This window comes from Globicephala melas, chromosome 11 (genome assembly GCF_963455315.2).
Source record: "Globicephala melas chromosome 11, mGloMel1.2, whole genome shotgun sequence".
NCBI lineage: Eukaryota > Metazoa > Chordata > Mammalia > Artiodactyla > Delphinidae > Globicephala > Globicephala melas.
Genome location: NC_083324.2, coordinates 70,279,959 through 70,297,663, shown reverse-complemented (window position 1 = coordinate 70,297,663; position 17,705 = coordinate 70,279,959). Strand labels below are relative to the sequence as shown.

The 17,705-nt window shown below is 40.9% G+C and overlaps 1 protein-coding gene across 2 annotated transcripts in view; it reads left to right on the top strand.

The window, feature by feature from the left end:
* Positions 1-17,705, top strand: part of USP49 (ubiquitin specific peptidase 49) — a 74,955-nt gene that overhangs the window by 7,004 nt on the left and 50,246 nt on the right. The window contains exon 1 of one of the 2 annotated variants that reach the window (XM_060308998.1): positions 1,949-2,069. The exons of the other annotated variant lie outside the window; for it this stretch is intronic. The gene's annotated coding sequence lies outside the window, so the exon portion shown is untranslated. Of the gene's footprint in view, positions 1-1,948; positions 2,070-17,705 lie in introns of those variants that run through there. 2 annotated transcript variants of the gene reach the window in all.

Genomic DNA, 17,705 nt, shown 5'->3' with positions numbered 1-17,705 from the left:
GTTCTTACATAAAACAAATAGTTTTTATTTTAGTGCTTCATCAAGGACTTCCTTAAAGTGACACAGATATTATTTTTTTCCTGTGAATGGGTGGCAGTGAAGAATACCTTGACTGCTAGTACAATTTAGTGCCATTGGCTTGATTTGTGATAAGGCAGCAGCAATTTTACCCATTGTGACTTTTGTATCATTAGTGCAAATGTCATCACAGTGACAAAGGCAAGTAATATCTTATTACTATGAAAATAGTTTTGATTTCAGGGACCCTCCTGAAAAAAGTCTGTAGCTACCACGGCTCCGCAGGCCACACTTTTGAGAACCACTGGTCTAATACATACTCACAGCACTGAGAATCACCACCCCCATTGCTATTTTGAGAGCACCCCTTCCTTCAGAAGTCTTAAGTGGCTCCAAAATACTTCACTCAAAAAAGCACCTATAATGGTGTCACGTACTTTGTTAGGGAAATAACATTGAATAAGATCCAATCTTTATTCTCCAAGAATTTTCTCGAGGGGCTGGGGAGTAAGAGGAGAAAATAGATGAGTTATAATGTAAGGTAAGAATTCCTTAAAGAAAATTATGTTAAAGGTGTTAGACAGCAAAGGGAATGCTAAATTTTAGGTCTAACTCTGAGCTCTTGAACCACGTGGCAAATCCTCACCAAATCAGTCAGTCAACCACTAGGTCTTCTCCTTTCGTCAAGTCTTAAAAGCCTAAGTTTGGAAATGTTTTCACAGGTTTGGCTCCGGGCATTGTAGATTCTTGCTTACACGTGCACATGCTGTTTCCCCCTTCTTATTTTATTTGTTGTTCTTTGGCTTTTGTTGCTTCTCTATTTCATATTTACAGGTGTGTAGCTTTGAGCCAGTGTAGGTGGTAACACATATGTTTATTTCTTTTCCTTGCCCTTGTACTTAAACGTAAGCCTTTACCTGTTTTGTTAGCCTTGCGTTGGGTGATGTAACTGTTGGTCTTATTTGGAGGAAGCCCCCCCATCCCAAGCTGTGTCAGGGCAATGCACCCAAGAGGCTGCTCGGGAAGGAAGCCTTTTCTTAGACTGAGAAGATTTGTAGAAATAACCGCTGTTCTATTTACCTGGGGTCTCCATCCCCACGATCTGCCGAACTTCAGTTTACAGCAGCGAAACTCTTAGGGGGATTTCCATAAAACAGCTGAATTCCGACTGGGTCATCAGTGGCAAAAGTCAGACACGTGCTCACTCGCCTGGGAGCCAATAGTAACTTTTGCAAAAGCTGCCTCAGGAAACCCCACAGTTCGGAAGCTGCATCTTTCGGACACTGAAAAATAATAGTCTTTTACCAGAACAAAACAAAAACCTAGACGGGATAATGAGAAAGGCTTTTCCCCTTGGCATTGGGAAGCGATGTCAAAGACGCTCCATCCAAAAGGAGTGCGGGGAGCTATCGTAAAATTCCTTTACCGTTCCCGCGGGCTAATGGGCTGGGGAGAAGGGGGCGGAGATGGGCTCGGGTGAGTCTCTGGCCCTTTAAGGAGGAGGGACAGGCGTAAGACTCTGTACCTTTAAGAGTCTCTTTGTCTGGAAACCTCCTTATTTACCCTCCTGTGCTTCAACCAAACTTCGACCCGCGATTCACAACGCCCCTCTACGCCGCCGCCCCTTACGGCAGGCTCAAATCGGCCGCGCGTCGGTGGCTAACCCTAAACTTGGCAGCCGCGGCGCGAACCCTCGGAGGGGATGTCTGTGTCGGGTCAGGGCCCAGCGCTGCGCCGTTGGCGCAATGCGGGGCCCGGGGGCGGGGCTCCGGCGGGCGGGCCAATGGGTGGGCAGGGGGCGGGGCCGTGTTCGGTTGTCTCGCGCCCTGGTGACAGCTCGCGCGTGCTGATGATGGCGGTAAATAGAGGGGGGTCAGGGGAGGGGGCGGAGGAGGTGGGGAGGCAGCAAAGGGGATAGCTCCAGGGGGTGGGGGGACGAGGACCGGGGAGGGCGCGACGGCCAGGGAGCCCATTCTGGGACTCGGAGGCGGGGACAGGAGTCTCCGGCACACTGGCCCTCCCCTTTAAAGAAGCAAAACCTCACACACCGGGTGAGGGGCGACAAAGGCGGCGCGCGCCTCACGGGCGGGAGGAGCGGCGGCAGGGGGCGGGACCGCGGCGCCGGCGAGCTGGGGGCGCCTGGGGCGAGGGCCGGCGGGAGGCGAGAGCCGGCTGTCCGGGAGGGTCGGCCCTTTATTTTGGCGGGGTGGGCGACCGCTGGGTTTGGGGTAAAAGCTTTGAGGGGAGAAGGGAAGGAAGGCTTGGGAACGGTTGGGGGGAACGGGTCTGTGAATGAGACGAGGAGGATTAAGGGGAGAAAGGGTTAGAAGGCAGGGAGAGGAGTGAGAAAAAGCCAGCCAAGGAGGTTGGAAGGAGGCAAAACCCAGGGTGGGTGATAAGGAAGCCGGGCCGGGAGTGAGGTTAGGAAGACAGAGCCTAGGAAGACGGCTCCTCGGCTTAGGTGTGAGAGAAGGGGTTTGGAGGGGAAAGCTCTGAAGGGGATGGTAGTGGGGTGAGGGTTACTGGGGTAAGTGTTGCAAGTGGAAGGCAAGGAGGGGCAGAGCTGGGGTAGTAGTTGGGAGTAGAGGAGAGAGAGTGATTAAGAGCCAGACGTGACAAGGGTGTGAACTAGTGCAGAGCGAGATGAGCTGAAGGTCTAGGACCGGCGGTGGGTGGGAACTGCGAGGTTCTGAGAAAGGTATGGGTTAGTGGGTGGGCAGTGGGTGTAAATTCTTGAAAGTGAGGGAGGGGGAATGAGACACTGGGCTAGAACCAGGTGGAGTTAGGAATAAGTGCGGTGGGAGTGGAAGGGTGAAAGGAAATAGAGATGAGAGATGGGGCGTTTGTAGGACAATTCGGGGACCAGAAAGCTGAAAGGAGAAGAGGGTGAGGGTGTGAGAAGTGATGACGGTCTGGGACAGGATAACTGGGGAATTGTGTTAACTGACGAGGTTCAGCAAGATCCAAGGTACAAACAGGGAGGTTAAGAGACAGGATGTAAAGCGGACCAGCAGAGGAGCAAGGAAGAGGTGGGCCCCAGGATTTAAAGGATGAGATGGGGAGTGAGGGAAGAGAACAGGGTTAAGGGCAGCTTGGGGAAGCCTGATGGATGTAGAGCTGGGGTAGACTGCACAGGGGTGGGAATTAAGTGTGCAGTTGGGGGAGATGCTCCAGAAGGTCCTCGTGGATCAGGGCAGAGACGCTGTAGTGAAGGATCAAGTGTAGGGAGCCTTTGGTGCAGAAGAGGAGGAACCATGGTGAGTGCAAAGAGACCTAGAGATAGGAGCAAAAACCAAAAAGTAACAGTGGAGGTAGGGGGTGAAGGAAAGGAATTCTTTGTTGAGAAGAGAACTGTGAGTGTGTTGAAACTGTGAGTCCTTTTGTCCATGAAAGTAGGATATTCCAGAAACCTCTTTCTCTCTTCAGGGAATCTTGAATCTGCTTCCACCTTTCATGGCTTTTTAAATCGACTTTTCATGTCCACTTTGAAAAGATGAGACCCATTTTGATTTGATTTTGTTCATGTATGAATGATGAAGCATCAACTGGGTGCCGAGAAGCTCTGCATTTCACCAGTGTTGTGATAATGGGGAAATGGGTTGTATTTCCAGTGTGGTTGTGCCTGTCTGGTGTGACAGTGTTGTGTTGTAGCAGTGTGATAAATGACAAGCACTGGGCAGTGCTTTATCGATAGCCTTTTCATTTTCAATGGGGAACACACTGTTGTTGAGATAGAGAAAGATGAAAATCTTTTTGTTTTGTTTGATCAACCAGATTTCTGCCTAATTGTTTTTGGTGGCTGGAGAATATTGAGAAATCATTTCAGAGAAAGGCGAATAGCCAACCAGGGAAGTTTGCCGGGGATGACATTTAAATCGGGGCAGTGAGGACACCTAGTTCCTAAGCTACCTTTAGCTTTGTGTGGGACTCTTTATACTGTAGTAGGGAACTCACCCATTTAACAAAAATAGAATAAAGAAAGGGAGGTTTAGAATAGTAGAGGATTTTAGAGTGGGACTTACCTTTTAGGTTAAATAATGGGTTTATGGGTAATTTTTATCATGAAAAAACCTCTAAGATAATGCAAGCTGGAGCCTTGGACAGCTCCACTGCCTCTTCTGTTTTGTAGTTGTGAATGAAAAAGATTAATATTTTCTAGAAGAAGCTTTTGATTTTTAAGACACTTTTGGAAATTAAAAGGAAGATAAGAAATTTGGGACAAAATTTAGGTTATTCTTAACCAAGTATTTTGTTTTGATGATTTTTATCCTGAAGCTTTTACATTTAGCTAAGAATATGAATGATTATTTGCATTTGATGGTGGCAAAGATAGCATATAATGTACTTAAGAAAAAAATGCAAACTATTCTCGAGACTTATTTGAGGTTATTTCGTTAGTGTACATTCAGTTACACAAAGATGCTTTTTCTTCAAAGTTGTGTAAATTTTGGATTGCTGCTGTTTTGTGGGTATTTGTATAAACGGCAAAGATCAAATGGTTGATAGCATCTGTGATAGTTAGCAAAGATTAGATTTTGATTAGTGGATATCAGAGACATTGGTTATTAATGTATTTTAATAATTTAGGATCTTAAATCTTTCTGGATGCAGCTGCTATGTTCATGGATTCTAGATTCTGTTGAGAGGTGTTCAGGGTGACTAGATTGATTTAGCAGTTTAACAGGATTTTAAAAAATTACTATTTTTCCTTCTAAGTTTCAAGAGGATTAGTCTGAAATGTTAACTTTCAAGCTGAAGAGTAACTTTGCTATGAGGCACCTGTTTCTGTGAGATGTGTCTGCATTTTCCCTTCATTTCTAGGTATGTCTGGCATTGCTAATAGGTTGTGCTCTGTGTGTGGTATTGCCATATTTATTTATTTATAAATATTTATTTATTTATTTTGGCTGCACCAGGTCTTTGTTGCAGCATGCAGACTCTTAGTTGTGGCATGCAGGCTTCTTAGTTGTGGCATGCATGTGGGATCTAGTTCCCCAACCAGGAATTGAACCTGGACCCTCTGCACTGCGAGCGTGGAGTCTTACCCACTGGACCACCAGGGAAGTCCCGCCATTTTTATAATGTAATTGTTTTGTACCTGATATCTTTACATAAATTATTTTAGACTTATTTGATAATGATGAAGAAGAAAATATAAACTATAAGCTAAACAAAGGGAAAGTCCATTTGGGTCTTATCTATTGTTTCTGTATGCTGCCATAGTGTGTTAAATCACCACTTCTTGTTGTGAGTGGTTATTTCTAAGTTGATATTTCTTTTTAAAAAAAATTTATTTATTCATGTATTTATTTATTTTGTTGGGCTGGGTCTTTAGTTGCGGCAGGTGGGCTCCTTAGTTGTGGCTCATGGGCTCCTTAGTTGCAGTGTGCATGTGGGATCTAGTTCCCTGACCAGGGATTGAACCTGGGTCCCCTGCATTGGGAGCGTGGAGTCTTTTTATATATATATATAAATTTATTTATTTTATTTATTTACTTTTGGCTGCGTTGGGTCTTCGTTGCTGCACGTGGGCTTTCTCTAGTTGCAGTGAGTGGGGGCTACTCTTAGTTGTGGTGTGTGGGCTTCTCATTGCGGTGGCTTCTCTTGTTGCGGAGCACGGGCTCTAGGCATGTGGGCTTCAGTAGTTGTGGCACGCGGGCTCTAGAGTGCAGGCTCAGTAGCTGTGGCGCGCGGGCTCACTTGCTCCGCGGCATGTGGGATCTTTCCGGACCAGGGCTCAAACCTGTATCCCCTGCATTTGCAGGCGGATTCTTAACCACTGCGCCACCAGGGAAGCCCCAGGAGCGTGGAGTCTTAACCACTGCACCACCAGGGAAGTCCCTCAGTTGATATTTCTAAAATTGAAAATGGACAATCTTTTAGTACAAATAATACTATTTATCAATAAGGAATCCAGTGATAAATTTAAACTTTATCTTCATTTGTTCATCAAGTAGAATTCTACTCAATTTACTTTATTTTGACTACAATCTTATTTGCTAAGCGGAAAACTTTTCTTTGACTGCATTGGGTCCTCGTTGCTGACCGTGGGCTTTCCCAAGTTGTGGCGAGCGGGGGCTACTCTTTGTTGTGGTGCGCGGGCTTCTCATTGCGGTGGCTTCTCTTGTTGCGGAGCACGGGCTCTAGGTGCATGGGCTTCAGTAGTTGAAGCATGCAGGCTCAGTAGTTGCGGTATGTGAGCCCTAAGGCTCGTAGGCTTCACTAGTTGTGGCATGCAGGCTCAGTAGTTGTGGCGCACGGGCTTAGTTGCTCTGCGGCATGTGGGATCTTCTGGGACCAGGGAGTGAACCTGTGTCCCCTGCGTTGGCAGGCAGATTCTCAACCACTGTGCCACCAGAGAAGTCCCTAAGCCAAAAACTTGTAAGTTTATATATTCAACAAGTAGGTTGTACATAATTAAATGTTTTTCTGGTTAATTGTAGATTCTTTGGATGGGAAGAGACCTTGAAAGGACCTCTAGTTTATCCTTCAACTTCAGTCAGTATCCCACTTAAATCATTCCAGGTAGATAAAAATGTATCCTATTTGTGTAAATCTTCACAGGTAATGTGGCAACCTTTGTAGGTACTGTTTTCCAGCATTTAATTATTTTCTCTATAAGGACAGTGTCTTCTGTCTAAGCAGAACACAGTACAATATTTGTTTGTTCTCTCTTGCCCCATTCTTGATTTTTGAGTAAAAATACCTGCTTACTATAGTATTAAGAAGACCCTATTTCTTTGTAAACTCAATAATAGTAGCTACCCATGTATAGTGCTTTTGTGCCAGACGCTGTTGTAAGCTCTTTGCAGATTGTAACTCACTTACTTCTTACAGCAATCCAATGAGGCCAGCACTATTACTGTTCCCATTTTACATGTGTTGAAATACAGGCTCCTTGAGATTAAATGACTTGCCCGGGGTTATATTCAGACCTTTCTACAGCTACTTGTTTGATAGTTGATAATCTTATAGTACAGATAATGCTGTTTTTTTTTGTCAAGTAGTAACTAAATGATACATTTAATCTTTCTTTTTAGTTTATAAAGTAGAATAAGGTGGGGGTGGGATTTGAACCTTGGCATTTTGTGGGCAGTCTGCTTCTGTATTACCTCTGCTTGACTGTTGTGAAATGATCCCCCACCATGCTTTTCTCCGCATTATTTTAACCCTAACCAGTTTTGTTTGCCAATCCTTAAATTAGCCCTATAGTTCTGTTATTAACTGTTTCTCAGTTCCTTCCTAGATTGGAACCTGGGACAGATACCAATAAGGGCCATATTTCATGCAAAGATTACATCACGGTTCTTACATGCTTGTAATTTTTTGTTGCAAAATTGTATTTATAAAACAAAACAACCCCAAATCAATAAAATGCCTAATTGCATCACAGTTTAATGAATTACCTTTTTAGCTAGAAAAAGGCCCTGGACTTTTCCTCAGTGGGCAACAGTCTCTCATCTGCAAACCTGTATGATATATAACAAGTCCATACAGGTTTGCAGATGAGAGATTATTGCCCATTGAGGAAAAAATGGAACTCAGATTTCAGTGTGGCTATCCATAGGCAAAATCTGTTCAGACTCTTGCTGATTTTTTCTATCTTCTCTTTATGTGTGCCTATGCAAGCAACATACTAAATACTATTTATTCATGCTTTAATTTGCTTAAATAATTGATTCACTTTTTTTTTAAGACTTTAATTTTTTTAGAGCAGTTTTAGGTTCACAGTAAAATTGAAGGGAAGGTACAGAGATTTCCCTGCCCCAACACATGCATAGCCTCCCCCCACCCCGTTATCAACATCCCTCATCGAAGTGGTTCATTTGTTACAATTGACCTACTCTTTTTTTATTTTTTTTAATGTATTTATTTTTGGCTGCATTGGGTCGTCTTTGCTGCGCGCAAGCTTCCTCTAGTTGCGGAGAGTGGGGGCTACTCTTCGTTGCGGTGCGCGGGCTTCTCATTGCGGTGGCTTCTCGTTGCGGAGCACAGGCTCTAGGTGCGCGGGCGTCAGTAGTTGTGGCACGCAGGCTCAGTAGTTGTGGCGCACGGGCTTAGTTGCTCCACGACATGTGGGATCTTCCTGTACCAGGGCTTGAACCCGTCTCACCTGCATTGGCAGGTGGGTTCTTAACCACTGTGCCACCAAAGAAGCCCCAACCCACTCATTTTTCAAAATAACTAATAATTAGGGTTTCTAAGTGCCCAGCATGAGCTAAGTAGGTAAATTGTTTGAAACTCATAACAACCCTAGCAGAAAGCTTTTTTGTTACTACTCAATTTTTTTCTGACTTTGGATTTTTTTACAATGTTTCAAACCTTATAGAAAAGTTGCAAAAATGATACAAGGAACTTCTATATACCCTTCTTCAAATTCACGAATTGCTTTTTATTTTGCCCCATTTACTTTATCATTTTCTCTCATGTGCATATATTTAAACAAGTAAATTTGAAAAAAAATGGATATCAAGGCCTTACTTTTAAAAAGAAAAGGGAAGACTGTTTTGAGTATATCAGCAAGTTGGTATATGTTTGATTTTAGTCAAGCATGTGAAGCAAAGGAATCTCGAGGTTGGATTTGGAGTGGATTTTGTCATTTTATGGTTTGTTGTCTTCACTGTATTTTGAAAAACATCCCTCATTAGCAAAAACTGTCGTGGTCTGCCCTTTTGTAGGGGACCTCCTTAGCGCCTGGCATGATGTGGTCACACACAGTGGGTCCTCAGTATATGCTAGTTCTTGATGATGTATGGGTGATTATTATGTGAAAACAGGAGCCACAGCGCTGTTCAACACCATGACTGAGACATATGTAGGTAAAATACATATTTTACCTAAAGATCCTTATGTTGCTTCAAGGAACTGGAAAAGATCTAAGTGTAAAGTAGACTGCCTGAGGAATATTGCTTGCAATTAATACAAGTAGGTTTGCCTTATGGTAAGGAGACGAATATAAATATCTTAACATTCTGTTACCTCCCCCCAAAATTAACAGAAATTTGTGGAGTCTTTTCAGTTGTCGTGATATAAGGAGATTTCACTGACCCCCATTCCCATTGCCCCTCCAGCTCATCCTCGGTCTTTATTAAAATGGTGGCCTGTCTGTTTGATAAAGGCATGACCTGCAGAATGAGGCCTGTCTGATTTCAGTGAAAGGATTATTAACTGGATTCCGACAAATGTAAAATACAGCAGTTGAAGCCACCTCCCCTCCTCCGTTAGGTGATCATCAAAGCTATGAAATATTGCTCTGTATTAAAGCTGATTGTAATAATGAAAAACACTTTGCTCTCATAGGATGAGAAAATTACAGATTATTTGGAAAGCATTCTTTCCAGTCGTGTGTTATTGTTCCTGAGACATGGGCAGTTTTTAAAGACTATAATACTGTTCCTTTGCCATTTACATGTTAATAGAAGTCTGAAAAGTAAGACACTCTTCTGAAATTTTCAGGGTTGTTTTTATTATGTGTCAAGTTGTAAACAGCATTCTGTGACAGGTATTTTCTCTCCTTTCTTCTATTGAGCTAATTAGTAATTTACACTCTAGTAACATCTCTTTCAGCCTCGCTGTGTGAAAATGCCTGCTACTCTGTGCCTTCTATGCAGCCTGGGCTGGCAAATGATCAGGGACAGATGTTGGTTAGCATATCAGAAGGATCAGGGATAAAATTTATTTTTGTGTTGTATTTTTATAAACATACAGGCTTTTGTATCTGCCCTTCCCCTGCCACACCGTCCCCCGCTCCCTCCCTCATTCAAACAGAAATGTTATGACCTCTTATAATCCAGAGCTACTGCCCTTGATTCAACTTTGGATTGTTTTCTATTCTGTCTCCCACCCTCACCCCCACCCCCACCCCAACACTGTGGGATTTAGGGGGGATTAGCAGGGCAGTCTGGCATAGTTTAGAGCCCAGGAAGCTGGTCTTCACTGCTCCCTCCCATCGACAGAATACAGAGCTTTTTGTCATTGTCTTTAGAAACCAGCAGTGCTTCTCTAGCTGGGCAAGTTATGTGAGGGGTGGGAGGGCAGCACTGTTGCTAGTGAGTTAGGAAGATGCTTTTATATGACAGTTGATTCTCTCCAAAGGAAAGATAGGCCCTACTTTTCCGTCAGCTTTTTCAAAATGCAGCCTGAGTGACCAAAAGACAATTTACAGCTTGCCTTTAGCACTTTGTCACATTGGTGTTCTGCTCTTTCCTGCCCCCACTCTGTCTCTTTCAGTCTCTGACATGGAAAAGATGATGTGTAGTATCTGTCATGTGTTCACTCAGATAGGCCATGTGGGCATGTTAATGTAGCAAGAGCTTTTGACTTTGAAATAAAGTCTTAAGTATCAGTTTGTTCTGTGAAGAATATAAATTTAAATTGAGAATTGAAGGGCAGAGAGGGGTTTACTGATTTATCAGTTCTGAGCCAAAACCTTTCTAGAATGCTAGATAATTTGTGGTACTTATTTTTTCAGTTATGGATACTAATTTATCGGGATAATAAGGTCAAAATCCCTGTTAGAGCTAATTAGAGTCTCCCTAACAAAAATTGTTACCTGGAGGTGGCCACAAAGAAAATCAGGTGAGAAAATGTGTGAATAGCTCAGTTCAACCATCGTTGCTAGTAGCATTGTAATCATAGACATGTAGCCTTTGACAGTGAATCAGCGTTCATGAACAGAGGGCATCTCATTTTTGTTAGCGTTCACTGAGTATGTGGGGCTCTGTTAGTGTTTTGTTTTCATAATCTAGAATGTAGAATGTTTCTATGGTTGGCCATTGCTAACATTTACTTTTTTTACTCTCCTTTTTCTATGTTCTAACCACCTGTATCAATTGTCTTAATTATATTGGATGTTCATGGTTAGATATTGATTACACTCTTGTGCTTTAACATCTAAAAGAGGTCAAAGGTCAGATTAATAAACAACATATGAAAAAGTAAAATATCAAAGTGGCCTGATCACACAGGGGTGTTGTGAGAAAGTAAAAATAAGAAAGTGAATGTATGACTAGGAAGTTGAATATACTCTTTTAAAAGAAACATTTCAAAAATATATGGCATAATGTGAAGAACTGATAGCAGTGAATTTCAAGTGAAAGGTAAGGATCGTGCTTTAGTGAAGAGATCAAACTCATTTGTGATGGCGTCATTGTCCACTCCATGCTAAAATCCCAAATTGGTTAAACATTACCAGTCTCCCTAGTTATACTGTTAATGTGCTTCTTGAATTATATTTTTTCTCCATAGGCCATTCAGCTTAGCCTACAGCTAGTAATAAGTTCCAAACCTATTTAAGCTATAAATTCTAATTCTACTCATTTAAATAAACATAACATAAAGCATAAGTACCACTTTTTTACCTATTAGATGAAGAGATTAAACAAGTTGATGATAGCTAGTAGTGATGAGGATGTGGGGAAATTGGAATTCTCACACACTACTGATGGGAACATAAGTTCCCTTGAAGGTAAATTTGCAATGTCTGTTGGAATTTTAAATGTGCATACCCAGTGACCCAGAGATTCCACTTCTAGAAATTTGACCTATAGATATATTTATACACGTGCATGAAAAATATGAGTACAAAGTTTTTCTTTATAGCATTGTTTGTTCCTGCAAAAAAATGATGTCTGTCAGTTAGGGACTGGTTAAGTAATGTATGGTGGGTCCATACAACGGAATACCATTAAGCTATTAGGAATGCAATGAATCTTTATTTGCTGATGTAGAAAGATGTCCATTGTTAACTTTTTTTAAAGTCACGTTATAGGACAATAAATATAGAATATTCGTCTTTTTGTAAAATGTTAAGGAGTGCTGTTGAGGTGTTCCCTTTTTTGGGGGTAGGTACTCACTTTTTACTCTATGTACTTCTATAGTGGTCACTTTTAATAAGCATGTGAGGAAGGGGTTAATTGAGAACATTTTCATGAAGAAAACTTCCGTGGTAGTAAGGGAGGAGAAAGAAGCTGGCTAGAGAAGAAAACTGCTCATTTCATATTAGAAAGGATATATGAGATATATCAGTCAAGTTTTTAAGTAAGAAATGAGGACTGGAATGGCAAGAAGAGGGGATATAGTGGAAGTTGAGAACATTTGGTGGAGATTTTAAAGGCAGTGATAAAGAGCTTGCATTTGATTTGAAAAATGATCTATAAAATGGAGATGATAATAATACCTAGTCCACTGGGTTATTGTGAGGACTGAAGTAAATAATGCATATAAAATATTTAGAACAGTGACACATAGTAAGTGCTCAATGTTAGCTATTATTATTGAGTGAAAATACATTATCTTTTGTAAGCCAGAATAAATTAATGCGTTGTCTTTTATTGTGTGTGGTGATGATTCTGCTAACCCCACTGACAGACATGTAGTTTGGGTTTTTTTCCAGTAGTATTGGTGGTTGGCCTAACCATTCCTAGTCTTCACCTTTGATCCTCCCACCTACTAACACTTAGTATCAAAATCTGAAAACTGAAATCTGAATACAATTTTAGAGCTTTAGACATATGATGTCCTACCAGTTGCTATTGGGTTTGTTTACCAATATTAGCATGTATACTAGCTAACATTTGGGGCTTGTAAAAAGAGGGGAACAGGTAATTTGGGGGGGAAACATCATTTTCTGTGCCCATGGGATATGGAATAGATATGTCACTTTGCACCGAATGTGTTAATCAGTTTTTGTTAGCAATGCAATGTAATGAGCATATTAGCTACAGCACCTTCATTGGCAGCCAGCAGTCTGCTTGTGAAATCTTTTAGAAAACAGAAATCTGGCGAGAAGTATTCCTGAGCAGTGGAAATATCTTTGGGGGGAAAATAAAGTAGAAGAAAATTTTCTACCAAAAAGAAATTGTTTCACTACTGCGAACCACGAGAAAAGTTGTTTTACCTGTGGGCTAAGATGTGACGACATAATTTTTTACGGCTTTAAAGTGAGTTCTTTTCGTATTTCGATTTTTCATTTAAGTTTGTTATTTAAAGAACTTCAAGGTATATTTACATTTGATGAAAAATATTGATAAAACTGTTTTAAGAATGGTGAATTTCTCATTTTATAGTATATATTCTAATGTAAATTATTTTCCCCTTCCACTTTCAGTTAAAACGTATCTTAAAACATATCTTTTTGTTGTTTTTTAAAAAAATCTTCAGCTGAAATAACAAAAGTTTATATTTAAGCACAGCACTTGGCACTTAAGAGGTGTTCAATAAGTTTTTATTGAATAAATTAATGTATGCATGAATGAAAAATATTCTGAATTTGGACTTTATACTCTGTGATTTGGGCACAGCCTAGCATTGCTGTATAAAGGCCTTCTGTTCAGCTCCCGTTTTCATGCCCATTTTCCTCTCCCACCCCACAAGCACCCTCTCAAATGTGTTTGTCATATGTCCTTGATTCTATATGCATCTTTATAAGATACTTAGTGATTTTTGTGTGTGTGTGTGTGTATCTTTAATTCTGAAATTGCTCATTATACCACGCTGGCGTAGAATTTGGCTATAGAATTCTCCCTGTAAAAATGCTGTAGATCTTACTCTAGGTTTTACTTTTTTGGTCAGCACTGCTTTAAGATCTGTTTGTGCGTGTTGGGATGTACTTTTAGCTAATTGCTCCTAACTTCAGCATGGTATTCTGTGGTGTGTATCATTCCCATAGTGATGGATGCCTAGGCTACCGCAAACAATGCTACCAATAGACAGTCTTGTCCATGTCCATTATGGACACGTTTGCGAATTTCTTTGGGATACAGACTCAGGAGTGGCATTGTGGCATAAGTATTGTCAGGCTGCTGAATGGTTGTATCACTTTACACCCCACAGGCGTTGCATTCCCCACCTCCCCAATGCATGGTATTGTTCACATTTCTAATTTTGGCCATTTAATAATGTCTCATTTTAATTTGTATTTTCTAATTACTAGTAAGTTTGAGCATTTCTTCATATTCAAGTTAGCAATTTCCCTTCTGTGAAATAAGCATGAAAGATTGAACGTAGTATTTTATTAACTTTTTTCAAGCTGGAGGAACTTTCGGTTATGCATTGTATTTTGTAAGATATTAGTATATTTTCTCAAGCTTCAAAAAGGGAAGAATATCATCCTTATGCAGAATCTTAAAGTATTGTTTTTCTTCCTGATCCCAAGAGATGATGAAACAAACTTTTTTCTAAGTATTCAACTTAAAAGCTATAAAGTATGCTACAGTTAAAGCATCTTACTGATCTATTCGCAGTGCCTTCATGTATGCTAAACATTGAGAGCAAGTGTTTGTGCCAGAGTAGATTCGGTGGGAAAGTGCTTCATTGTGTTAGTTAAAAAAAGAAAATCTCCCCTGGTCAAAAACTAGTACACGATTATCAAAAAAATCAGATCCAGCTGCTTCTCCCTGTTTATAGTCTCCCTAGATGTCAGGAAACTGGTAAATAGCAGACAGCACCTTCTCTAACTTGCCTTTCCATGAAGAGCCCAGCACTTGATCGAGGAGAACCGTCTTAGCACTTACTGAATATAAGCAGATAATATCAAAAATGATGAACAGATACCGTATTATACTCCTCATTTCTCTATGAAAGGGCAATAGAAAATATGGGTGTTTTGGTTTTTAAAGTGTTTGTGGATAGAGAACAGCATATTTCCTAATTGAGATGCCACTTCTCAGGGTCTTCTAGAAAGTTGGGCAGCCATTTCAGATTTGCATGTGAATCTCACTCCTGTTAATTTCAGGTCTCAGGAAAGGAGGAGTGACTGATATAAAATGCCCTTTCCTTGTTCAAACAGGTTCGCAGTATTTGTACTTTCCTTTCCTGAGGAAGCAATGCAGTTTTTAAGTGTTTTCATTTCTGACCAAGATGTGATACAATCAAATCGTTATGTTGACTTTGGTTTAGCATCTGCCTGACTGAGTGGAAAAGGAATTTTAATTTGTGACATGATTGACGTAGCCATAAACCATGAACTTTTCCCAATAATACCATAATATGTTAAAACAAATTACTCCTTTTTCTCTTTTTGCTGGTTTTGTGGTTATGTCTTTTGAGTAAGTTTCTATCAGCAAAACATTTTTTCCTGCTCTTAATTTTTTTCAAACTAAGCCACACTGTATGCTAAGATGTAGAGTTTCCCAAGTACTTTGATTTTGCTCTGCCTTGAAAATTACTGTTTTTCTTTCATTATTTTTTTCCTCAGAAATCTTGCTTGGAAAATTATATTTTTAGATGTGATTTTAAAACGTTCTTTTTAACCTTTTCAAGAATCTTTTAAAATTTAATATTTATCAATGCTAAGTCTGAATATAGCATAAAAAGTATACTACCTGCTTTTCTCCTCCCCAACATTCTGCCTCTCCAGAGACCTCCATTTTCTACTCCTCCAGCAGTTCTTTTGGTATTTAATGCCATTTTTTCTAAACAGGTTAAGCTGCTGTTTTTAAAAATCTGTATAGGGTTTTCTCTAGACCTGAACAGCTCTCATCATGGGATCTGCCTTCCTGAATAGCCTAGGTATTTTCTTCACCTCCCTATGTTGGAATTCCCTGTTTCCTGGACCCCATATCTTCCCCCTTCATTGTTTATATTTTAATTAAGCAATTCCTCCAGAAGTTTTCTAAGAAAAGGGTGCATGGGATGTAAATCTGCACGTATGAAAATGTCTTCATTTTCTCTCATACTTGATTTATAGTTTACCTGGCTCTAGAATTCTAGATTGGAGAATATTTTCTCTGAGTTTAAGAGGCATTGCTGTATTGATTTCTAGCTTCTATTATTGCTATGAGAAGGCTGGTGGTGTTCTGATTCTTGTTTTTTTTCCCCCTCCTTGGTTGGTTTTAGGATCTGATCTTTGTCCCTGATGTTCTAAAATTTTGTGATAATCTGCCTCACTTGTTTTATCTGTTGTGCCGGGCACACTGAGAGGCTTTTCAGTTTGGAAACAGATTTTTTTTCAGTTCTGGGAGATTTCCTTGAATTCTTTTTTCTTTTTCTTTTTCTTTTGGCTGCGTCGGGTCTTAGTTGCAGCATGCGGGATCTTTTCCTTGTGGCATGGGCTCTTCGTTGCAGCGCGTGGGCTTCTCTCTAGTTGTGGCATGCGGGTTTTCTCTCTCTAGTTGTGGCACACGGGCTCCAGGGCACATGGGCTCTGTAGTTTGCGGCACGCGGGCTCTCTTGTTGAGGCGCGCCAGCTCAGTAGTTGTGGCACGCAGGCTTAGTTGCCCTGACCAGGGCTCGAACCCGTGTCCCCTGCATTGCAAGGTGAATTCTTTACCACTTGACCACCAGGCAAGTCCCTTGAATTCTTAAATTATAACCAACCTCCCCCTTGCCCCCTGTTTTCCTATTCTTTCTCTCTGGAACACTTATTTGTGTTTGAAACTTGTGGACTAATGAGTCCTTTAATTTTACCATCTTCTCTATTTCTCATTTTTTTGGTCTCTGTTCTACTTTCTGGGATGTGTTTTGAACTTCATCTTCAGACTCTTCTAATTTTATATTTTCTCTATCATTTTTAATTTTCAAGAGGTTTTTCTCTGAATGCTGCTTTTTATTGTTTTCTATTTTTGTTTCATGGATGGAATAACTCTTCTCTGTTTATATTAGTTACAATTTTTAAAAGTTTTCTGCAGCCTCCAGTATCATCTCTGTTTTCCTTAAAGTACCTTTACTTGATCACTTGTTTCGGTCTTTCTTTTAGGGAATTTCCTTAAATGTATGGCCTTGGCCATCTTACTCGTTTTCCAGAATGAGCTACTGAAAAACTGAAAGCTGAATTTGCCTGAGTGGGGGCTTCTAAAAGTTAAATGGTGGTCTTCATTATAAGTTGATTAGCCAGGAACCCACTTTGGTGTGGGGGGGGCGGGGGGGAATGTCACCTCCACCAGTCAGTATTTGTAGGTGTTTTTCTTTTCTCTTAGCCAGGTTTTCCCCAGAGAGAATGCTCCAACCATTGGCTTACACACCTGCCTTCAACATCTGGGGAGCTGAGTGGGGAAGGAGCTGGGGATATCTACCTTTCAGGATCTCAGCCTTCCTTGAATCCCCATCTTTTTAGACTGGTCAGCCTGCCCCTAGTTGTGCCCAAGTCCAGAGTCTCTTTAGTTTCCAGAGAGTAAATTCCCTTCCTCTGACCAGTGGCTGCTTGGAGTCAGGGTGGGAACCTTGGAGTAGAACTTTCACCCTGTGCTCCTTTATTCAGCACTGCCTGCTGTTCCCACTTTCAGATCATTCTGAGCTTTTCTGGTGTTTCCCAGCACAATTCAGTTTGCTCTGAGCTTCCCCTTAACATGCTCTTAGTTTTTGCTTTCTTTACTGTGCTAAATCAAATAGCTAATCAATCTGCTTTTCAGCTTCCAAAAACTTTGTTGTAGTTGTTTCCTTTCCTAGTCTTTGTCCTTATGAATTTCATGTTTTTAATGCCATTTTAGTGGAGTTAGGGAGAGAGCAGAGGTAGATGAAGGTGTTCAATGCATCAATTTTCATTGAAGATCCAAATTTATTTCTTTGATGCCCTGTTTCAACACTACTTAATAGGTAGATGGTTTATAGCAGTTGAAAAATTTTGCTACAGTTACAGAATTGTACAAGATATAAATTCATTTGGTCTTTGCTACCCCTTTGGATTAATGCCTAGCCTATAGCTTGCTATAAGAGAATGACATCTAAATGACTTCGGGAAGTTTGCAGAT